The 16,405-nt window shown below is 55.6% G+C and overlaps 1 protein-coding gene across 1 annotated transcript in view; it reads left to right on the forward strand.

Annotated features, from left to right (window-relative positions):
• NACC2 (NACC family member 2) overlaps positions 1-16,405 on the forward strand; it is a 61,311-nt gene that overhangs the window by 20,001 nt on the left and 24,905 nt on the right. The gene's annotated exons all lie outside the window — the stretch shown is intronic.

Here is a 16,405-nt window from a genome sequence, read left to right on the forward strand (position 1 = left end):
TGCGCAGGTTGCTTGGTTTGAAACACCTGAGATTATTTAATAGTTGATACCAATATTCCACAAAAAGTTATGAGATCCATATTTAAAATTAAAAGACAAGCTTCAGTTTCATTGGCTGTAGAAGACAGCAGCCGACGCCCGTCAGGGTGCCGTGGAAGTCTGTTGCCCTCTACGCGTTGTCTGCGCTCCCTTGCTTCTGGTGGCTGCGTCTTTCAGGATTTGGAACCTCGCCACCCTTGTCCTCGTGCACCCAGCCGAGGAAGGAGACGGCTTGTCCCGGGTGTTTGCACCTCGCGGGTGTTCAGGTGGGTTCACCCTTCCCGTGCGGGGCCGCTGGGGCTGCCCAGCTGCGGGTGCCCCGGCATGGGGGTCCGGCACCCGCGCCTCTGCCCTGCCACCTCCCTGCCCGTCGCAGGGTCCACTCGGACCCGGCTTTCTCTAGATCTTCACAAACATGTCAGATTAAAGGTTTTTAAATGAGAATTTTAGGTAATTGGTGTCAATCAAAGAAGGGCTTCCTAGTTTTGAGCGTAGATATGAGTTGGGTTTTAAAAACCCAACAAAACGCTAAGTAAGTGCAATTTATAATTAAAGGCCTGTATACTTTTGAAGAATTATTTAAAATGATATCTCTTGCTCTCTGCTCTCTGCAGAGGGATGGAGCAGAGGCCAGGCTGAATCCGGAGCGGTTTTCTCGGCTGAGCTGGTGGCACTTGGGCTTTGGCTGCTGCCTCAGCATCCGCACGCGTGCCACCGGGCTTCAGCCCCGCGCCTCAGCACCCGCAGCGTACCCGCTCGTACCTCCCGGCCATCAGGACTTGCTGAGCAGCCCCATAAACAGCCCCCCCGAGCTGTGCTGGCTTGTCTGCCCAACACCTGGAGAGGTGGCCAGCAAGCCACTGTCTCACGTGAGGGGCTTGGTGTTTCTGGTGAGGTTAAACAAGGCACGGTGGAGCCTTCGGCGCAGGGAGAGCAATTAACTGCAGCTTCTGCGATAGTTCACGTTGCTTCGAAAACCTCCGGTTATCCCTGGCGTTGGCTTTTGCCGATCGTTTGGTTGACGGACGCGGTCCTGTCAGCGTTGGTGACAATAACGAGTGAGTAGGCAGAGCACCCAAGTTTTTGGACAATGGCTCGTGGCGTTTTTCCCAATTTCCTGAGCGAGCGGAGGCTGCTTGGGGTTTCGTTCTTGTGCCAGGAGGACGATTTGCTCATACAAAGTTCTTCATTGTAATAGGAAAAAAATCAATTTGATTACTTTCATGTCAGCATGCATGTCTAATGGCTTAGAAGTTATTGCAGCCATAAAATATACAGTATCATTTCTCTCTCAGTCTGAAATTTGACAGGATTAATATAGTCAGCATGAAATCTTAGTCATAAAGTCGACCATAAGTGATGGTAAAATTAGCTGCTGAAATCGTCTGCTTATGGAAAGCATCTTCTGTTTTTCCTTCTGGGAAAAAATATCAAGGGGCTGGCGTGCGGGTCGGAACGGGAGCTTGCTGCGTTTCAGGCGCTAATACAAAAGTGGCCGTTTCATCTCACGCTTTGCTGCCAAGAGGGATGGCGAGGGCTGTCCGGCTGCGGGATGTCCCCAAGGGCCTGGAGCGCGGTGCCGTGGCCACTCGTCACCTGCCCGGGCGTTGGAGCCGGTGCTGGGGCTGGGTCTCGGCTCCGGCCATGGTGGCGGGGGGATCGTGGCTCTCCCGCTTCCCACCCGCCCCTGGACGTTGTGAGCCGAAGGGAGGCACCTTGCAGGGCCTGGAAAGCATCTCCCCCTTCCGAGGTCAGACTTTGGGTTGGAAACCAGGGCGTTGTGGTGTGGCCCGTTGGCGTCGTGTGTCCTCCCACAGCGGGCGACGTGCAGCGGTGCACCGATGCGTCTCGCGCAGTGCGAGCCTTGTTGTGGTTGTTTTGGTTTGAAAAGCTGTTCCTTTCCGTGGGTCAGTGCGCCGGTGGGGTGGAAGGGAGGTGAGGTCCAGGTGAGCTGAGCTTTGCCATGGTCTTCACCCATGGCTTTACTGGATGCTCTTCCAGCTGGTGGGCTGCCGTCCGCCTCGCGCAGCCCCGTGGGCAGCAGCCGGACCACTCCATCAGGGTGGGAGAGACACCCTGTGGGACGCTGCCCGGCTTTGAGCTGAGGAACCTCTGCCTGAAGCTGAGGTTCCTCCTGCCGAGTGGCCACGCTGGGTGTGGTGGAGGAGCCCCGGAGATGGCTGGAGCAGCTGCTCCTTCCTGCGCAGCCGCCTCCAAACCTGCCCTTGGGAGTGGAGATGAAGGGCTGAGGTGAGGCAGGGAGATGTTTGCTGACGTGGAATCCTCCACCAGCCCAGCCCTTGAATTACTTGTTAATGCTTTTGTTTGACGACATCTCCTTTCGGCTGCCTGGTGTAGGGTGCCCATAGCTGTTCTTTCTGCTTATGAAGCTGGTTCCAGAAAGAAGAAAGAAGCTGGGTGTTGGTATCTTAATTATCAACTTCAAAATTAGACCAAGGGAAGACAGCATCTCGCATTTGAGCATCATTTACCCTCCCTGTAAGGTCCCAGACCAGGGTCTCCTTGCTAGCCCTTGGCCCGCTTGGCTTCGCGAGGGGAAATTTCTTCTGCCTCTTGAGCAGAGACGTGCGGGGTTTTACTTCTCCGGGGGTGCTCGTGGGTCCCTCCCGCCGTATCCGGACGTTCCCATCTTGGCTGGAAGCTGTTGTCCCGCTGGTTTCGTGTGTTCTGCCTCGCTTGGCAGCCCGTTGTGAAAAGTTAATATCTGGTCATTGGTCTCGGCCGCATCTCCAAGGCAACTTGGTTCATACCGATCCGGACATGCCTAGATGACTAACTCCCGGCTCCTGTTACGCCGGCTCAGGAGAGCTGTTAACTCCTTCGGCCCAGGTAGGTGGGTGCAGCAGGGCATGGGCAGTGGATGCCCTAAACACCTGGCAAACGCTGGCTTTCTCTTGGCCCCCGCCATCCTCGCTGCTTCGGTGTGCTCCCCAGCCTGGAGAGCAAAGACCTCATCTCTGCGTTAGATCCTTTGCAGTGCAGAAGGGTCTCAGCTGAAGTTTGTTTCTCCTGCAATTATTGTGCTTCATTATCCTTTGGTTTGGGCAGAACGTTGCCTTTGGGATCTAGACTTACTGAAAAATTTCATTTGGAAAAAAAAAAGCACTTGGCTGCGTGCTAGCAATAGACTCTGAAATGGAGCTAAAAGTGAATATTGCGTTTCCTGCAAGCCAAGGGGGGATTTTCCTCCGAGGGGCGGGCGATGTGGTGAGACCACCGCGTTCCCAGCGCGTGTTCGGGGCCCCTGAGCCCTGCGAGACGGAGCGGTACCAGGTCAAACGCGGAGACGCCCGGCGCTGCTGCGGCGCCTGCTCCCTCGCCGATGTGCCTGTTTCTGTGTGGGTTTGTCAGATACGCCCTTACAGCCCCCAGAGGCTCCTTCTGAGTCTCACCAAAAGCTGTAGGAAGGAGGAAAATGAGCCAAATGCCGTTTTTTTTTGCAGTTTGTTTCTCTGGCGGCAGCGCTGAGAGGTGTCGTTGCAGTAGATGATGAGATGTCCTTCTAATCCGCGCCGCTCGCTGGGATGGTCCCACAGCGCCCGGCGATTCCCCGGCGGGGCGAGTGGCTGGTCCCCAACCCAGTGCCAAAGTTTGGCCGTGGGGCTCTTCTTCCAGCCTGGTGTCTGGAAAGCATCCGACCCCGGGAAGGAGTGGGGCTGGGAGGGGGCAGAGCAGGTCTGGCTCCCACCGGCACCAAGCAAAGTCCAGCTTGAGCTTGACGAACGTCTCCAGGCTGTGATGCTGCGCTCTTCCCTTGGGGCGTTTGGATCCCCATGTGGTCCACGTATCCAACCTGGCTGGTGTGACGCTGATTTTCTTGGGGTCCTGGAGGTGCTTTGGCAGGAGCGTAGGCACAGGTCGGGAAAGCACATCGGGTTTTACTGGTGGTGCTCCTGTCCTCCTTGCAGCCTAAGTGGGGTATCGCAGCAGAAATGCAGGGTCAGGATAGCCCTGAGGATCGCTAAGGTGTGCAAACCCAAAACAAGCAAGTTTGCTGATGACACAAAACTGGGAGGAGGGGTGGACACACAAGCAGGCTGTGCTGCCATCCAGCGAGACCTGGACAGGCTGAAGAGTTGGGTGCAGAGGAACCTGGTGAAGTTCAACAAGGGCAAGTGCAGGGTCCTGTACCTGGGGAGGAACAACCCCAGGCACCAGTACAGGCTTGGGGCGGACCTGCTGGAGAGCAGCTCTGTGGAGAGGGACCTGGGTGTCCTGGTAGACAACAGGTTGACCATGAGCCAGCAGCGTGCCCTGGCTGCCAAGAAGGCCAGTGGGATCCTGGGGTGCATTAGGAGGAGTGTGGCCAGCAGGACGAGGGAGGTTCTCCTTCCCCTCTACACTGCCCTGGTGAGGCCCCATCTGCAGTGCTCTGTCCAGTTCTGGGCTCCCCAGTTCAAGAAAGATGAGGAGCTACTGGAGAGAGTCCAGCGGAGGGCTGCGAGGATGATGAGGGGGCTGGAGCATCTCTCCTACGAGGAGAGGCTGAGGGAGCTGGGCTTGTTCAGCCTGGAGAAGAGAAGGCTGAGAGGGGACCTTAGAAATGCCTCTAAATATCTGCAGGGTGGGGGTCAGGAGGACGGGGCCAGACTCTTTCCAGTGGTGCCCAGCGACAGGACAAGGGGCAATGGGCACAAACTGAAGCAGAGGAAGTTCCGTCTGAAGATGAGGAAGAACTTCTTCCCTCTGAGGGTGACAGAGCCCTGGAACAGTCTGCCCAGGGAGGCTGTGGAGTCTCCTTCTCTGGAGATATTCCAGACCCGCCTGGACGCGGTGCTGTGCAGCCTGCTGTGGGTGACCCTGCTTGGGCAGGGGGTTGGGCTGGGTGACCCACAGAGGGCCCTTCCAACCCCCAACGTTCTGTGATTCTGTGAAACCGTGATGATTTTTGAACGCCTGATGCGTTTTGGGAGATCCGTTACACTGAGACCTTAGGCAGAGAATGAAACACGCTGGGAACGTGAACCTGCCGTGACTCGTGACCATGCCTGAGCGGCCGGACGAGGCTGCTCGCCGCAGCGGCGGTTGTGCGCTGTGGAAGAGCTCGTTAGAGAAATCTCGGAGAGATTACCCTGAGGACCTGGGGTACGGGTCGGTCGGAGACTGCTACCCCGTGCACCAAGTATGAAACCCTCGGTCTCGCCAGCCTCCCTCCTCCGGGCGCTGCGTTCCCTTCCCGGAGAAGGCAAACTGCTGCAGGACTGTTTGAAATGTGGCTGCTATAACTCTTAAATTTTAATAATAGATTACCATTAGTGTCAGCCTTATATAATGCACACCTCATTATTGCTTACTCAGAATAATTTCTCAGCCTCCTTATAGAACCTTGGAACTTTATTTGCTGAGTATAAAATATGCAGAAATGCATGAATAGTTTTAAGACTGGGTACCCTAAACTAACACAGCGTGCTTTTTTTTTTCCCTACACCATGATTGAAGTCAAATTAACATATTTACCTTCAGTGCTCCCAGGAGTAGCATTAAAAAATTCAAGAGGTGATTCAGAATAGTCTCCAATTTACGGTGTTTAAAGCTGGGTTTCATTTCTCAATAAAACCATGCCAACGCTTGACTCCCTTTCAGCTGTGCAGCCTCTTGCCTCCCCGTGCAGGCCCTTGGACTTCGCAACAGATGGGAGCAGTGTTATTACCGCTGCCTTCCCAAAAGGAAGCTTTTTATTGTATTTTATTGGTTTTTCGGGATGGAGGAGGAAAGCAGGGACAGAGAAGAAAGGAGGGAATGAGTTATAACAGACAGCACGGAAGCGTAGCTGCTATTGTAACGTGGAAGAAGGAAAAGCATCGAGCGTGATTTGGTCTCGCTGCCTGCGAGCGCCGGTTCGCTGTGTGACGTTGGCTACGTTATCGTGCTCGGCCTCAGCGTATCTGTGTGTGATAACCCATTTCCTAGGGCAAATCACGAAGCTTCATTTTTGCTGTATGTTGACATCTTCCCAGGAAGAAAAGCCATGTCAGTGCGGGGGTAGGAAATGGAAACGGTTGCTTTATTGCCCAGCGGTTTCTTTCTTCTTATCAGCGATGACCCAGGAGCTGTCCTGTGCCGTGATTTATTCCTACAGCTATAGGACACGGCTCCTGTAGCTCCCTGCATGTCAGACCCCACGACAGTCGGGTTCAGGGGTGCAAATTTCTGCTCCGAAGCCCCGGACTGCTCCGCCATTGCCTCTGCCATGGGCTGCTCTGGGGAAGCGCCATCTCTTCGGCACATCAGGGCTGCAGGGAAGGCATCCACCCCATCCCGTCGGTTTTCCTGACCAGGCAATAAATATTCTGGGGAGAGGGTCTGTGTAACGACCCCGGCACTCGGAGTCGGTGCCCTCCAAGGGGAACAACGTTGCCTGAAAATCTTGTGTGCCATGGACTAGAGATATTTGCAGCGGCTTTTTTTTTTTCTTCCATGCCTGCTCCTAGATTGGGAAGTTATTTCAGCAGATGTTGTTTCCTAAGAAGATGGGTTGATGCTTGGTGGTTAGAACGGTGTGGCAAAAAAGCTTATTTGTGCGAGGGTTTGGCAAATTGCCTTGCAAGTGTTACAGAGCGTTGCAGCAAATTTCCTGGGTTTCGCAATCGTGATGGTTCTGGTTTAACTGGCCAGAAAGATTTTCAAAAACACAAAAAGAAATGGAAAAATAGAGGCAAAATCAGCTTTTTTGCTGCAAAAAGCTGAAGGACCTCAAGTCTGGGGTGAGAGGTCTCCAAGGCGTCCGAGCAAGTAACTGGGCAGGTTGCAGAGTTTTATCGTCTTTTAATTGATGAACCCACCAGAACGAGCCCCTGTTAGAAATAAAAAGTAATTCCCAGGCGAAGAGTTCCCTGGGGAGCAGGGATGTTTCTCCCTCCCAGTTCTGAGGAATGGGGAGGTCTTTGCAGGGCTGCTAGAGGGGGGGGGGGCACGTTTGCGGTGTGCAGAGCCCCCTCTGCTCCGAGGGCAGGGGTCTCGGGAGGTGGCAGGTCCCTGCTCTGGCATGGCAGCTCTGTTCTCAGCCCCTGTGGGCCGTGTTCCCGTGGTTTGTCCTGGCAGACCAGTGTCCGGCGCCGGGGGGGCTGCCCGGGGCTGCTCTCGTCCCGCTCTGCCAGCAGCGTGCTGCTGGGACGGTGCTGCTGAGCCGGGGTCCCTCTCTGGGGTCACCCCCTGCTCACACGCACGTGGTGCCCAGCCCCGCTGCTGCTTTTCTCATGGTGAAGGACCAAGGCTTCTGCTCTGGGTTCCCCACTTTGGGGCCAAGCGAGGTGGCTGCCGGCTCCCCCCACGCTGCATCTGCTCCAGCTCCCCGGGATCGCGGGCACCGCACCGGCAGGCGATAGAGAAAGGAGGGGAGATGTGTTTCGGGCGCTTGTGAACCGCGTCTGTGGAAGGTGCAGGTGGAAACAGGGCCTGGGCGGAGAAACGGGATCTGGGCTCCCCAGTTCAGGAAAGATGAGGAGCTACTGGAGAGAGTCCAGCGGAGGGCTGCGAGGATGAGGAGGGGACTGGAGCATCTCTCCTACAAGGAGAGGCTGAGGGAGCTGGGCTTGTTCAGCCTGGAGAAGAGAAGGCTGAGAGGGGACCTTCGAAATGCCTCTAAATATCTGCAGGGTGGGGGTCAGGAGGACGGGGCCAGACTCTTTCCAGTGGTGCCCAGCGACAGGACAAGGGGCAAGGGGCACAAACTGAAGCAGAGGAAGCTCCATCTGAAGATGAGGAAGAACTTCTTCCCTCTGAGGGTGACGGAGCCCTGGCCCAGGCTGCCCAGGGAGGCTGTGGAGTCTCCTTCTCTGGAGATATTCCAGCCCCGCCTGGATGCGGTGCTGTGCAGCCTGCTGTGGGTGACCCTGCTTGTGCAGGGGGTTGGGCTGGGTGACCCACAGAGGTCCCTGCCAACCCCCACCATGCTGTGATTCTGTGATAATATTGGTGCGATGAGTCCTGCGGCTCCATACGGCGACGGTCGCATCGTGCGTCTCGCTGACCGCACGCCGGCTCGGTGGGGAAAGCTGCCTGACCCTGGCCTCGCCCGCTGGCATCCCAACTGCCGGCATCAGGACTGCTCCCCATTGCTGCCACGGCTTGCGGGCACCAATCCTGCCCGTGGCCGGTGGAGGTGGGAGCTGCTCTGAGCTGGGAGGACAAGGAGCAGCCGCAGTCTGCACAGAGTGAAGCCGGCAATCCGGTGAGAACGGCGGGCGCGCAGGAAAATGCAAATCAGGTGTTGCTATTTCGAAGAGCATCGCTGTCAAAAGACTTTTACTGCGTGGAAAAGCGCGACGGCGATGAACTGCGGCTGGCGGAAAAGCCTGGGGCTCCCCTGGGCGCCTCGGCAGTGCCCGCCCTCGGGGTGCTCCGGGGAGGGGTGGCCGTGGTGCCATCCTGCAGCCGGGCCCGCGGTCCTGTGCCGCGGAGAAAGCCGGTTTCTGGGTCTGAGTCCCCGGGGCCACGTGTCGGCACAGCCACACTCAGGCATCGGCCAGCGCCGCATCCCCGCGCCGCTGCTTAAATCGCTAATTAGATTCCATCCGAGCAGCAGCATAAACCGGGAATAAATGGACTTGGCTTCATAAACTTAGCGCTTAAATATTTTCCCAGGCAGGAAAAAAAAAAAACATTTGCTTTCCATGCAAAACATATAAATCTTGGAAAAGTTCCCGAAGTTGCGTGTTTGCCTGTTCCGATCTGTTCCTTTGTAGAGCAGACGTGGTTATTCCCCTGCAGAATTATTTTTCTTTTGAAAAGGAAGCGGAGTTGTTTGCGAGGAAGACATTTTAAGCGACTGCCGGGGATGAACAGGAGTGCGGGGAGAGTCAGGTTTAATGACGATTGCTTCGCTTTGCTTGATCGCCGCTGTTGGAAATGAAGCTCCTCGTCCCCTCCCCGCAAGGACGAACCACAAATGCTGCTTTTACCGTTGGGTTTTGGGGCTCTTTCTGCTCGTCTTAGGAGTTTTATTGAAACATCTATCTGGTCGCTAGTTTCTTTTTAATCCTACCAAAATGCAAGAGCTGTTACTGGAGTTTATTTAAGGCGACAGAATCTTTGCGTAGTTGGAATTGCGGATGCTGTAGGGATCGCAGGCGCTCTCCTTCCTCCCTGGCGTCCCCGGTGCAGAAGGCGCCGCGGCCGGGTGCTCCGCTCCTTCTTGAGCCGGTGCGGGCGAGGGGGGAGCAGGAAGGGAGTCAGGGCTCTGCCTGGAGTGGGGGGGCTGGCGGTGCCGCTCGGCCCTTTCCCCTTCGCTGCGGTGGCAGGGGAGGGGAGCCCGAGGGAAACAGGGGGCTGACACCCAACGAGGGGGCTTCTGCCTCCGGCCACCAGCACCGCTCGCCCAGGATGGAGATTTCCAGAGTGATGGGTGAGATTTCTGCAGAAAGAGCCATCTGTTAGTTCCTGCACTGCCCCCTCCCCACAAACCCCACCATAACTGTGTAAATATAGAGATACATATATTTATTTTGGCATATAATCACCATTTTGCATAAAATCCCTGAGGAGCTGCTGGGGAGACCCCTCACTGAGGGTGACGGAGCCCTGGCCCCGGCTGCCCAGGGAGGCTGTGGAGTCTCCTTCTCTGGAGATATTCAAGCCCCACCTGGACGCGGTGCTGTGCAGCCTGCTCTGGGTGACCCTGCTTCGGCAGGGGGTTGGGGTGGGTGACCCACAGAGGGCCCTGCCAACCCCCACCATGCTGGGATTCGGTGAGTCTGTCACAGCGGCCGGCACAGTGTGCAGCCCGCGCTGGCATCGCCCCGTCCCCATCCTGGGGGTGCGGCGGGGGGGGGCAGCACCCCCAGCCCCGAGGCACCAAGACCCAGTTGGGGACTGGAGATGGAGCAGCGGGTCTGTGGTGACTGTCCTGCCTGGAACGGGTCAGGTTTTGGCATGAGGACGAGTGAAATGAGTATGGTGGTCCCATCATTGGATGGACTGTCAAAACACAATCATCGAGGGTTTCTCGGCGGTGGGATAAGGTGGGGTTGGGGTGCCCCAAGAAGAATTTGCCCGGGACAGCGGAGTGCTGGAGGAGGCTTTCCAGCATGCTGGCCCTTCCTGAGCACCACGAATGTATGGACACACCATCCCTGGAGGGGTTCAAAAACCGTGTAGATGTGGCGCTTCGGGACATGGCTGAGCAGGCGTGGTGGGGTTGGGCTGACGGTTGGACTTGATGACCTCAGAGGTCTTTCCCAACCTTAATGATTCTGTGAAAGAAGCTAGAAAATAAAAACACAGAGCAGTCTCCTATGCAGAGGAAAAGGGAAACCAATAACCATCCTACAGCTTCTCTCCCTGAGCGTTTTCCGTGTGTTTTGCTGTCATTAATAGTCACCATTCCAGAGCTAGAGATGTTTAATTTGTCTGTGTTCTCCTAACACCTTTCCGTTTCAGAACAGCAGTCACCTCTCCCGGTCTGGCCGGAGGCAGCGGCGGCTGCTGCGCTCCCTCTAACCCAGGAGTGAATCAAAGCAACTTTTTACAAAACAAGATTCTCTCGCTGTTGCAAAAGAGCTTTGGGGAAATCTGGTTTTTGTGGTTAAGGATCTTACTCTGATGCACAAGGAAAATTATGTGTAGCTTTTATTTGGCCCAAAGGATTCTTACAACATGATCCGTATTTCCTTTAATTTGTGGGATTTCTAGTAAATGGGCTTAAAAATAGGTCCGGGCAGGATGCCAGGGTACATATGAACAGCAAAAAGGCTTTGCAGGCTGCGAGCAGCTCGCTTTCACTTCTCCCTCGGCGCGAGCGGGGAGGACGGAGCAAACGCTCACCTTCATGGGTTCAGTTTGGTGACGTCTCTGGAATTCTAGGGAAGCAGACGTTGCAGAAACGATCCTCTTGAACAGAGCCGATGCAGTGTGGTTGCTGAGCTGGACACAGGTCTGGAGAGGGAGCAGGATGAGCTGTAGTGCCTGGGGATGCAGGGGGACCCTCACACAAGTCCCTGGACCCGTTTACTGAGGGGATTCGGGGACCCTCGAAGCCCGGCGTATGAGCAGGAGCAGAACATGGCAATGATACGTGTTGGTTTTTTTTTCCTTTCGGCTTTTCATTCTCAGAAGTCTCTTTAAGCCTTCTGTAAGATGGGAAAAATCTAATAAGGGAGAGTCTGTGGCTCAGAGCCGTGCTCCCAGCCAGGGCGACTGCCGGGTGCCCGGCTCCCTTCGGTGATATTTAGCTGGCTCTTCCTTCAAAATCAGCCTCGTGACCGAACTGACAGTTCAAGTGAATAGAAAATCCATTTTTCCCTGGGGACAGCCACCCACAAAAGCCTTGGGACGTTGGAACGTAGTGGGTTTGTGCAGGTGGAGTCCCAGCAGCAGAGGGAAGGTGAGTGGGGAAGGATGACGGCCGCGCCGTGCGGCAGCCAGCCCGCCTCGCTCCTCGTCCCTCCGCCGGGCAGCGGTGCCGTGCGGCTTCCCAAAGCGTGCAGGTTTTGTCCTACTTTTGCAAAATTTGGTTCGTTTAATTTTAATTAAATCTTTGGGCATAATTCTGTAAAACTTTGAGTGCCGTGGATGCTGCGCCTGTCTGTTACGCGTAGCTTCTTGGGAGGTGAAGAGGAGGAACGGGGAGATGGATGACGAGGAGGAAGGTTTTGAGCTTCCTGGGAGCAGCGGCAGCAGCGTGCTGGACCGGTGCGGCGGGCAAGGAGCGGCGTCTCGGCGCGGGGAAGGGCAGGAGCGTGGCAGCAGAGCCAGGGCTGGGTTGGGCCTGTGGGTCACGGCCACGAGCAACGCACCTCGCAGGGAGCGGCGGGGGGGTGCGAGCTCACACCGTGCCCCTGCCAGTGGTCTTGAACTAAAAACCTGCATTTTCACATGCTGGTGGTGACAGACTTCCATAAAATCAAGAGGACCCCGTTGCCTCATGCAGAGGTAAGCTTGTTAAAGGAAAGTTGTTCGTGCCATTGGTGGTGACGTGCTAATAACACTTTCATCCAAGGATGTTGGGTTGCTTTACCGATATGAAGGCTTCTGACACCTCTGTTGAGGTGGGGGAAGTGGGATTAATTCGGTTGTACAGGTGAGGACACCAGGCCTCAGCTCTGCCCGCCTCGAGCACAGCCTGGCTCCTCGTCCTGTGCCGCGCCGGGACCGGGACCACGCTATTCCCCAAAAGCCAACGACTTCAGAGCTGCCGTGGGAACCGGCCCTCTGGGATCGCGGTGGCTGGGGCCTCCAGTCCCTGGAGCCGTTAACCACAGCACCCGGCTCCCCGCTGCCCTTTCTGCAGGAGGCAGGTGAATTTGCTGTAGCTGTTATAATAAGGGATAACATCCAGGATGCACCTGAAGGGCAGCCGGCTCTGTAATGCCAAGCGGTCCCATGGCATGGAATCACCGGCAACCGGCTCCATAACGCCAAGCCTTCCCATGGGATAGGCATCACCAGCAGCCAGCTCCGCAATGCCAAGCCTTCCCATGGGATAGGCATCACCGGCAGCCGGCTCCGTAATGCCAAGCGGTCCCATGGCATGGAATCACCGTCAGCCGGCTCCATAACGCCAAGCCTTCCCATGGGATAGGCATCACCAGCAGCCAGCTCCGCAATGCCAAGCCTTCCCATGGGATAGGCATCACCGGCAGCCGGCTCCGTAATGCCAAGCTCCACAACACCAAGCCTTCCCATGGGACAGGCATCACCAGTGCTTGAGCAGGATCTTGAGCCTTTTCCCTGGGACGGGTGCCGGTGGGTGCCGGTACCGGTGGGTGCCGCAGGTGTGGGAGCACCGCAGGGCAGCTCCCGGCTCCGAGGGCTCTTCTGCGCTCTGGCAAAAAGCAGAGTGGAGAAAAACACCCTGTGCTACCTCGGCACGGTTTCAGTAGGTTATGAGCAGAAATCTGTTCCTCCTGGACCGGGAGCTGCTGGGTGCCAGCACCCCAAGACACCTCGTAAACCTGGGGGTTTGGCAGCTTCCAGCCCCGGGGCCGCCTTCCCTCCGGCACCGGCTCGTGCTGCCGAAGCACCAACCTCCGGCCAGCCCAGCGCCGCAGCAGAAGTTTAAATTCAAGCTGATTCTTCGAATTTACCTCCTTTGCTGGAGATCAGCTTTCCCGGCTGCCCCGGAGGAGAAGGCTCCCGTTGTGCCTTCCGACGCCAAGGTTAAACGAGCCGCTGCGGCGCGGCGGTGAGTGCGGTTGTTGAGGGGTTGGGAGATGAGCGGGTGCTGGCGCGGGGGCTGCAGCCGGGGCTGGGGCTGGGACGCGTGAGCTCCCCGCGCGAAGCGGGGCCGTCCCCGCTGCACGCGCCTGCGGGCCCCCGTGATTTGGCTTTTTTAAAAATAATTGGGTTTGTGCGTCTGTGGTTGGTTTTCGTTTTGTTTTTTTTTAAAAAAGATTTTTAACTGAGAGCAAATTTAATATTTTCTGTGTCTTGGATGCGTCGTGATTTACATTTGATTTTAGGCATAATTAGAAATGCAAGTAGAGCGCTTTGTGTTTTACCTCTGCTTCAACTATTTATGGCATGATATGCAAATGAAGCAAGCTATGAATATTAAAGCTTAGAGTATGTTACAAAGTATCACTGTCTTTAATGAGTTCGGTAATGGGCACAGGCTTTGCGCAGACGTTAATATGGAGGTGGTTTATGTTGTGTGCCGTCTCCGCGGCGCGGCAGCTACCGACGCCGTGTTCGGTGCCGTCCCGGGAGAGCGGGGCCGTGATTTAAACCCGGCGCGGCCGCGCTCGGTGGGTGCGATTTCCAAGCGTGCCCGTGACAGAGGCGGCTGCGGCTGGCGAAGGGTGTCGACGGATTATTTCACGGCGACTGTTTCAGTTCTCCTCTAGGTCAATCCGTTTCATCTGCCGCAGCGTTGTGGATGGATCGGAGAATATGAAAGCGCTCGTCGACCTTTCAAGGTGGCTTTGCAGCACTGGGAGGGAATCTTAAACACGCTCCTGCCAAAATGGAGCTGCCGCCTCGAGCATCGCGGGGACCCCGAGACGTGAATTGTGCCGTTCCTCGCCCGTTAGACTCATTGATACAGAATCATTTGGGGGTTATTGATGCATCCAAAGGCATGTGTGGGAACATCTCACCTGCTGGGTAGCACAGGGTGGGCTCCCCGGATTAACCCTTTCTCGCCGTAGGAGTCTGGGCAGCCCGGTTGGCACGGTTTGATCTCTAAACCAGTAAAAGGTTTTGTCTCTAAACTGGCGTCCCAGTTATAAAAGAGGAAGGTAACGACGGGTTTGGGCGCTGCGGTGCCTACAGAGATTCCATCCGTGGGCCCTCTGAAGAACAAACCTCTGCTCGAGCCCGGGGGTCCCTGCGGGATGCCGGGGGGCTGCGGGAGGTGGGGGAAGAGCCCAGTCAGATACGGAAAGCAACGGATTTAGCGCCAAACGGGGCTTGGGGAGGGTGGGCGGCGGGGAGGGAGAACGAAGCGTGCCCCAGGGAGTGTGCTTTTCAGATTTGAGGTATTTAAATTACAAATTTTGATGAGGAAGATTGTCAGCAGTATTCACAACAGTGCTTAAATTCTTTTGAAACACTGTCGAGCTGTGCTGTGGCAGTTGAAAAGTTTGGCACACAAGAACTTGGCCCAGAAGTTGCTGCTTGGGTTTTTTTTTTCCTTTAAAACTCAATTCATCTGTATTCAGGGATCCCACATGCTGAAGAAAAAAAACCCACCAGGCTCGCAGTGGCTGGAGACAGACCCCTGTGTGTGAGGGAAGCTGCAGAAGTGATTGATCTCGAATATTAGGGGGTTTCCGTGTCGGTTAACGAGCATTAATAACTATTTATACGTGTGTATTTAATAAAAAAAAAAAAGACTTCTGTAGCGCTTGTTTCTACTCAGAAAAACATGCAGCAAGCTAAACTGGGATTTAGAATATGCTTGTTATCCACTGGGTTATATGGTGAGGGGACTGGAGCATCTCTCCTATGAGGAGAGGCTGAGGGAGCTGGGCTTGTTCAGCCTGGAGAAGAGAAGGCTGAGAGGGGACCTTAGAAATGCCTCTAAATATCTGCAGGGTGGGGGTCAGGAGGACGGGGCCAGACTCTTTCCAGTGGTGCCCAGCGACAGGACAAGGGGCAATGGGCACAAACTGAAGCAGAGGAAGCTCCAGCTGAACCCGAGGAAGAACTTCTTCCCTCTGAGGGTGACGGAGCCCTGGCCCAGGCTGCCCAGGGAGGCTGTGGAGTCTCCTTCTCTGGAGATATTCCAGCCCCGCCTGGACGTGGTGCTGTGCAGCCTGCTGTGGGTGACCCTGCTTGGGCAGGGGGTTGGGCTGGGTGACCCACAGAGGTCCCTGCCAACCCCCACCATGCTGGGATTCTGTGATTCTGTGATTCTGTGATTAATCCGTATGCATTAGCTCTACCTGCTTGCTTTGATGGCTTGGTTGGAGTTCGTTGGTGTGGGATCAGCTCGGCGCTCGCAGCCGTGTTGTGAGCGCTGGGGAGACTCTTGCCTCCGAGCTCGGAGCCTCCTCTGCTGCCGGAGGCTTGGATCACCACAAGAGCCCCGAGGTGACGCGGCCTGGGCTGTGCTTTGGCTGGAGCTGTGCGTCCGCGGGGCTCCCCCGGGACCTTGGCTCTCGGCTGTGGCACGGCCGCACAGACCTGGGAGATGTTAGTGGTGGTGGCTCTGAAGTCATACTTGACCATATATTGTATATATATAGTAATGTTATATATATAATATAATCACCATATATAATCTATGTTATAGTATCATATATATGTATATAATGTCATATTTTGGGCTGCAGTGTTGTCGTGGGGTGTTTTAGGGCACGCTCCAGACATCGTCACGCTCTGGAGCTTTGGGCAGAGTTTGTTGGACCGGTGACGGGTTTTGTTGCAAGAGCGAGAAGTCAGAAATGAGAAGTCAGTGCTGAGCCCCATACCCATCCCTGCTTGGTGCTGCGATCCTGAGGTGGGAGCTGACTCTGCGGGGGGGTTTGTCCCCCGAGAAGGGGGGAGACAGAGTTGTTTGCTGGAGCGCAAGCAGTAAACGCGGTGTGTAGGAGACGCGGGTCTTCTGCTTTGTCCCCCCGGCCGGGGGGAGGTGGACAGCAGGTTGAGGTGACCACCTCATGCCACAAATTCCAGGTTTCTCAGGGTTTTTTGCTCAAAGATCAGAAACGTCAGTTGTGAAAAACGCCCTGTGCAGTGGAGTATGTGCGTCTGTAAACCTGCAGCTACAGAGTGGAATTTCTGCAGTCTGTGACTTCCCTTTCGGCAAGCTTGTGTTTCCATTAAGGATCCGGCTCAGATGCGATTGTAGCTTCGCTTTATGGAGTATTAAAAGTTTAATGTACAAAGGTCTGCCCTCGCCAGAACTTTTTGGCAGTGTTGTTTTCCAGTGCTGAGAAGCCTGCAGAAACACGGAGATCCCGAT

This window comes from Opisthocomus hoazin, chromosome 19, assembly GCF_030867145.1.
Source record: "Opisthocomus hoazin isolate bOpiHoa1 chromosome 19, bOpiHoa1.hap1, whole genome shotgun sequence".
In the NCBI taxonomy this organism is placed as follows: Eukaryota; Metazoa; Chordata; class Aves; order Opisthocomiformes; family Opisthocomidae; genus Opisthocomus; species Opisthocomus hoazin.